This window comes from Cavia porcellus, unplaced genomic scaffold (genome assembly GCF_034190915.1).
Source record: "Cavia porcellus strain 051 isolate PalLab524CR breed Dunkin Hartley unplaced genomic scaffold, mCavPor4.1 scaffold_28, whole genome shotgun sequence".
Taxonomy (NCBI): Eukaryota; Metazoa; Chordata; class Mammalia; order Rodentia; family Caviidae; genus Cavia; species Cavia porcellus.
In genome coordinates, this window is record NW_026947511.1 from 48,160,797 (window position 1) to 48,168,652 (window position 7,856).

Here is a 7,856-nt window from a genome sequence, read left to right on the forward strand (position 1 = left end):
CAGTAGCATCCTTATACACTAACAACAATATCACTGAGAGAGAAATACGAGAAGCCACAACCTTTACAATAGCATCCGATAAAATGAAATACTTAGGAATTAATCTAGTGAAATAAGTAAAAGAACTCTTCAGGGAAAATTATAATACCCTTAAAAAAGAAATCAAAGAGGACCTCAGAAAATGGAAAGACATCCCTTGTTCATGGATAGGACAAATAACTATTGTGAAAATGGCCATTCTCTCAAATTTGTTATACAGATTTAATGCAATTATAATTAAAATACTACGAGCATACCTCACAGATCTAGAGAAATCACTCCTTAATTCATTGGGAACCAGAAGGGACCTAGAATAGCTAAGGCAATTCTTAGCAGCAAAGGCAAGGAAGGAGGCATCACAATCCCTGACTTGAAGTTATACTACAATTCTACTATAATAAAATCAGCATGGTACTGGAATAAAAACAGACCTGAAGATCAATGGAATAGATTAAAAGATACAACTACAACTACAAACACACTCAGCCACTTCATCTTTGATAAAGGGGCCAAACACGTTCACTGGAAGAATGATGGTCTCTTTAATAAATGGTGCTGGAAAAATTGGTTCTCCATATGCCAAAACCTAAAACTAGATCCATACCCATCACCATGTACTAAACTAAAGTCTAAATGGATCAAAGATCTAAACATTAAAGCAGAAACACTGAATCTGTTAGAAAGCAAAGTAGGTAAAAATTTTGAAGACCAAGGAGTAGGTAGAGAATTCCTGAACAAGAATCAAACTGCATGGGAAATATTTCCCAGAATCAATAACTGGGATCGCGTCTTATTAAAGAGTTTCTGCATGTCAAAAGAAATCTCCAGCATAGTGAAAAGAAAATCCACAAATTGGGGAAAAATTCTTAGTGAACTGTCCCTCAGACAAAAGACATCTGTCTAGAACATATGAAGAATTTTTAAAAATCAGATTCCCAAAATTCAAAGACCCAATCTAAAAATAGGCATCCAAGATGAATACACAGTTCTCAGATGAAGAAATACATCTTCAAAGAAATGGCAAATAAATACATGGAAAATGTTTAGCATCATTAGTCATTATGGAAATGCAAATTAAAATCACACTGAGATTCCACCTCACTCCAGAAAAAATGGCTAGCATAAACAAATGCTGGAAAGGCTGTGGGGAAAAAGGAACGCTTCTGCACTTTTGGTGGGAGTTTAGACTGGTGCAACCACTGTGGAGATCAGTCTGGAGATTCTTCAAAAAGATGGGACTGGAAGTCCCATTTGATCCAGCTATTCCACTTCTTTTTAAATAGTGGAGTACTATACTACTCAGCTATGAAGAAGGATCACATTGAGATATTTATAAGTAAATGGATGCAACTTGAGACCATACTTATAAGTGAAATAAATCAAACGCACATGTATAAAATACCATATAGTCTTCTTAGTGTAAGAAATGGTAAGTGTTCATAAGATTTTATGGTAATCATGGTTCCCTATTATATTGCTTTGAACTCTTATAATGTTTTCATTCATTGGTTGGAATGGTTGTATTCTGTTTTGTTTGATTTTATTATGTGTGATGGTATGAAGAGCTACTTTGCAGAAAACAAAACATTATGGCAGCCATTGCTGATTTAACATCATTTTGCTTTGAATTCCTATCATGCTTTTGTTCTCCTATTTCTACTGGTTCTGTCTTGTTGTGTATTATTGGATTTTAATATATGTAATAGTATAAACAAATTTTTTATGGAAAATGAGATATTATAATAGTCATTTTAAATTTTCTGTTATTTGGTTTTGAATGTCCTGTAATACTTTCATTCTCTTGAATGGTTTTATACTATTTTGTTACATTTGATATTGTTGTGTGTGAAGGCATGCTCAACTATTTCAAAGAAAAGAGACATTATGGTAGTTACTATTAATATCCAATTGTCTTGTTTTGAAGTACTGTGTGCTTACATTGTTCTGTTCTGGTTTGCTTTGTTCTCTCCTCTTTTGTTTTATTCTTTTTTAAATAAAAAAATTTTAAAAAGAAGGAACTGCTCAACCACTAGCATATTTATTTATACACTCAGGAGGAAGCTGTCAATTTCAACCCCTGCTACCTAGCAACATATTGCTTGGGTTATCTAGGGGCTTGGTGTTTTCTTGGCTGAAGCAGCTTCAGGTGGCTTGCCCTGGGCACTCTTTATTTTCGGGATGGTCATGGCTCCAGCCTTGCACATGTGGTCCATTTCCAGTTTCAACAGCTCCCAACACCGAGCTATTTTAATAGCTATTATAATCAAGGAAATGGAAACTACAATAGTGTCTATGGTGGTGTGTCGGAGACCATTACAAAGTGGGTCTGAGTAGGATTTAAGTTTTACTAATTGGCTTTCTATGTTTATCTGTGAGTCTGTCCTAGGCCTAGGCTCCTTGCCTGGCGAGGGGAGCTGATTCATCATAAGTGAACCTCTATGAATCACTGGTCCTGGCCAAAGCCTGTAGTGGCCTGCGAGACCAGAGATACCTCAAAGGGCAAGACAAGGCCACAGCTGCAGACACTCTGGCTCCAACCCCAATTAACAAGGTTGAGATTGCAGCTGCAAAGATTACCCTATAGTCTCACTTCTATCATGTCTTCATGATAAGACAGTGCTACTGAACTGACTTGATTCATTACTTGGAGACCTTCCTTGAAATGACTCCCAAGGTCCTGCTCATTGCCTGCACTTTCCTCAGTTTCTCTGCCCTTTGTCCCTGGTCCTAATATAAGTGGACTGATCCAGAGAATCCTTTGTCTTTACCCTGGAAGCCTCAAGCTTAATTAAAGGGTTTTGACCCTCCTGGAGCCCTAAAAGTCATGCAATTTTTCTCTTTTTATTTAACCTCCACCATACACTCATTTGGGAGATCAGGGATCTAGGATAGTACCCAATAACTGGCACCCAGAACAGGGATTTAAAAATCTTTGGACTGGGAATTTATGGCCTGAATGAGTAAGTCCGCCCTGAGTGGAAAGTTTTGGATATGGAGGAGAGCTTCACAGGTTGAAAACTTCACCAGGGACCTTGGAGAGAAGAGAAGGAAGAAAAAGGGTGAGTCTTCCTGCTGTGAAAAGCCATTATTTTCTGGGAGTAAAATATGGGGCAAAAGGTTTCAGCCAAGGAGCAGAGGTATTTACAACTGTTTCAAAACCTGCTTAAGTGCTCAAGGGCTCATGTGCCAAAGAAAGACTTAACAGTGTTAAAAGAGGTAACCAAATATAACCCATGGTTTCCTCAAACAGGCACTATAGAGATTGATATACAAATCATTTCCCCTAAGATGTTCTCAACTTGGAGTCTGGTCAGGTCAATTTTAAATCAGAGCTCAAGGTCTGCAGGCTCTAATTCAGACACAGAAGGGAGAGAGCTCCCTGCTGAGGTGTCTGCCACCAAAACAAAATCCCTAGAGGGATCTCAGCAGGAGCCAGAGCCTTTACAAAAAATATCTCTTAGGGCTCTATCCAGAAACTTACAGGTAGTACTGGAAGAGGTATCTGCAAAGGGAGCAAATAATACCCTACCTTCTTGCTTCCCAGTTGGAATTGTAACAGATGATAATTATCAGGAGTATTTTATTCATAAGCCTTTTTTTTTTTGTCTTTTGCGCTTATGCCGCTGAGCTAAATCTCCAGCCCCTTCATAAGCCTTTTGAAATACAACTGCTAAAAAATCTTAAACAACGTGTGGTTAATAATGGAGTCCAAAGTCCATTTACTGTGGGACTCTCACAAAATGTTTTGCATACATATCAATTGACACCTTATGATACTAAACATTTGGCACAAACATGCCTGTCTCCTGCTCAATTCCTTCATTTTGATGTAAAGTTGAAAACTCTTGTTTCCGAGCAAGCTAATAAAAATAAAATGGGTCCCAATCTCTGTCCAGCAATAAATGAGGAAATGCTTTTAGGGACAGAAATCTGGGTGCCCCCTCCACCTAAAGGAACAGTAGGTCTTGTGCTGGGAAAGGCTGATCTAAATTTAAAAGGAATAACTATTGTGCCTAGTGTGATTGATGGTGATTGTAGAGATGAAATACAAGTTCTTGCATGTGCTACAAACATCTGGATTTTTGAACAGGGAGACTATATGCCACAGTTGATTTTGTTACGTATAGGGAAACCTTCTTTTGTTAAGTATAGACAGTTCAGAAGGGAGCAAGATCGTCAGAGCCAAATTACAGAAAGAGAAATTTATTTTATACAGGAAGTGACTAAAAACAGGCCTATGTGTTTTATAAAAATTAATGGGAAATACCTTGAGGTTCTGATAGACACTGGTGCAGATGTGTCTGTAACTGCATTAGAACAGTGGCCTGCCACTTGGCAGACAAAAAGGGGCCCCACTTCCGTTAGTGGACTGGGGATCCCTCAGCACATTTTACAGAGTGTTTCACCTTTGCCTTATGAGGGGCTGGACCAACAAAAGGGTTTTTTTTTACTTTATGTGGCACCTATTCCAGTTAACTTCTGGGGAAGAGATTTATTACAAAAATGGAAATTAGTGCTGACTAGTGGTTCTGATTTTAAAGCTGAACAAATGAATTCCAATTTGGAAACTGAACAAATAGATTTAAATCCTAAAATTGAGAAAATGATGATTAAAATGGGATATCAAAAAGGCCAAGGACTAGGAAGGGACTTACAAGGGACTCAAAGAGCCTGTTAAGATTACACCTAAGGATGACAGGCAAGGTATTGGATATCAACAAGTTTTTTGACAAGGGCATTGATGCTTCTTCCCCAAAACAGCTCTGCCTTTACAGTGGAAAACTAAGAAGCCTGTTTGGGTAGATCAATGGCCCCTTAAAAAGGAGAAGCTAACTCAATTACACAGATTAGTTAAAGAGCAATTACAGCAAGGACATTTAGAAAGCTCAGTTAGCTCTTGGAATACTCCTGTCTTTGTTATTCCAAAAAAGTGAGGCAAGTAGAGGTTTTTACAGGATTTAAGAGCTGTAAATACCTGCTTACTTCCTGGAGGGATGCTGCAGCCAGGACTGCCAAATCCAACTGCAGTTCCTAGAGATTGGCCTCTCATCATAATTGATTTAAAAGATCGCTTTTTAAACATTTTTATTTTTCCCACAGATAGATCAAGTTTTTGCATTTTCCATGCTTAATTTAAACTTAAAAAAATCATTACAACTAATAACATGGAAGCGAGGTTATGCTTGTGTCTTAACAGGTGAAAGATCCACAAGAAAATATACAGCATTGGTGGGAGACACGACCAATGCTGAGGACAGCCTTAGGTGATGGATCCACCAACCTGGGCCCAGGGAGACCTGCCAATCAGCCAGAAAATCGACCTCCAGCTCTCCCAAGAGACCAAGAGAGAGCACAAGTGATCCAGTAGAACAACATCCAAGCAATGATCCATGAGACTAGAGATATAGTTACCAGAAGGGGGATTCCACCAAGCCCTGAAAATCTTTTGGTTGTTTTAATGGCCCTGCCTGCAGTATCTGTATATATGACACCTGTCTCATAGGAGTGGAGTAATGGACTTATGTCCCTAATCCACCATTACTCAGACCCATTACTTGGGCAGATTCTCCACCTGAGATTTATCATGAACTAGATTTGACTTCCTAAATTGTACCATTACAAGGCCACTCATTTCTGCATAGCTCCCTTGCCTTATAACAAATCTATGCATCTTTGGGAGGATATAAAGAAACATATACAAGGAACTATCCATCAAAATGTTACTATGGATATTGATGCATTCCAGAAGGAGGTTTTGTCAATGTCCCAACAAACCCCAAAATTTGATAAACAAATTCAAGATTGGGACAAATTTGACAAATATCTGATGCTTTAGATCAATTAAATCCATTCAACTATCTGAAGGTACACTTCCGGCTTTATGTTGGTATTCTTGGAGTAACCTGTGTGTTTCTCCTTATTCTACTTATAGTCTGTGGAGGAGGAGCCAAGACAGGCTCAAGACAACATTCAACCACACTTTACCCTGATCCTGTTGTTAAAAAAAAAAAAATGGGAGGAGATGTTGGAGACCATTACAAAGCGGCTCTGAGCAGGATTTAAAGTTTACTAATTGGCTTTCTATTTTTATCTGTGAGTCTGTGCTAGGCCTGGGGACCCCTTGCCTGGTGACAGGAGCTGATTCATAGTAAGTGAACCTCTATGAATCACTTGTCCTGGTTGAGGCCTGTAGTGGCCTGTGAGGCCAGAGATACCTCAGAGGGCAAGATAAGGCCACAGCTACGGACACTCTGGCTCCAACCCTAATTAACAAGGTAGAGACTGCAGCTGCAAAGATTACTCCTACAGTCTCACTTCTACCATGTCTTCATGATAAGACAGTGCTACTGAATTAACTTGATTCATTATTTGGAGACCTTCCTTGAAGTGACTCCCAAGGTTGTGATCATTGCCTGCGCTTTCCTCAGTTTCTCTGACCTTTGTCCCTGGTCCTAATATAAGTGGGCTGATCCAGAGAATCCTTTGTCTTTACCCTCAAACCCTTAAGCTTAATTAAAGGTTTTTGATCCTCCTGGAGCCCCAAAAATCATACAATTCATCTCTTTTAATTTAACCTCTGCTGTACACTCATTTGGGAGATTTGAGATCTAGGACAGAACCCAACAGTGGTGATCAAAACTCTAGTGGCTATAGTGGATATGATTATATTGGGTATAGCTATGGGAACTGTGGACATAGACAGGGATATGCAGACTACAGTGGTCAACAGAGCGCTTATGCCAAGATGTTTCGAGGAAGTGGCAATCACCAAAATAATTTTTTTTTAAAATTTTATTTAAGGAGAAAAGAAAAAAAAGCAGGGAAAGGGTACAAGTTATACAGATTTACAGAAAAAAAATGAACAGTACGAAATCACTAGTTAATGGATTACATATTGTCATCTTAGAAATAATTGTTCAAGTCACAAAATTAAAGCTTGTAAAGTGGACATTCCATCAATGATACTGCAAACAGTTCTGTTCATTGATCCAATAAAACTCTGTGATATCATTTTCTATCTTATACACTTAAATATACATGCAGTTATATAGTTTGGAGCACTTTCTTTTCCTCTCTTTTGTACCATGACTATTACACATTTTGGGTTTCATTGCTCCCACGGTTCTTATTACTTTTTTGGAAGAGAGTGAAACCAAATGTGACATAACAGAACAGAATCGGTCAAGTCAAAAGGGTGGACATAATAGATAATGTAAAAACATAATACAAGGTGATCAACAATGGTTACCATAATGCCTCCCGCTATCTCTAATAGAATTGCCTATATCGTTAGTTATAATACAATTGAACAAAACAGTAAAGAATAAAACCGACAAAACCAAAACATTGGAGACATTGTAGGTCTTCAAAAGTAGATAAAAGTCAACAAGAATGGGCGTCATAATGAATCTCATTATCTTTACAGCTGATGCCTAAACTTTCGAACCTGATACTATCCAGCAAAACAGAATAGGGGAACATCAGTTGAAAACCAGGTGATGAGAGTAATACAGGGCTTTAAATCAAGGTAATGAAAAGTCAAAGTGGGTTACTATATTATATCCTGCTATTTTTCCCTTTAATTAAAAGGATAAAGATAAAAAAGTAAATAATGGAGTGGAGATTGAGATAAAAGAGGGCATAACCACGAAACAGCGCAGAGCAAAACATAACCATTTAGGCAGAATAGTGTTTCACCACCAGATAATCCTAACCTAAAAGTAGTTACCATATTGTCTCTTTCTTTGAAATCCTTGAGTACAACTTCGTATACTGTAGCATTAAGTATATCAAAACAATGTAAAACCATTCAAGAG

General features: G+C 38.1%; 1 pseudogene; it reads left to right on the forward strand.

Annotated features, from left to right (window-relative positions):
• The window catches only part of LOC134473779 (heterogeneous nuclear ribonucleoprotein D-like), a 36,547-nt pseudogene extending 29,733 nt beyond the window's left edge, over positions 1-6,814 (forward strand).
• Positions 6,815-7,856: the final 1,042 nt, after the last annotated feature.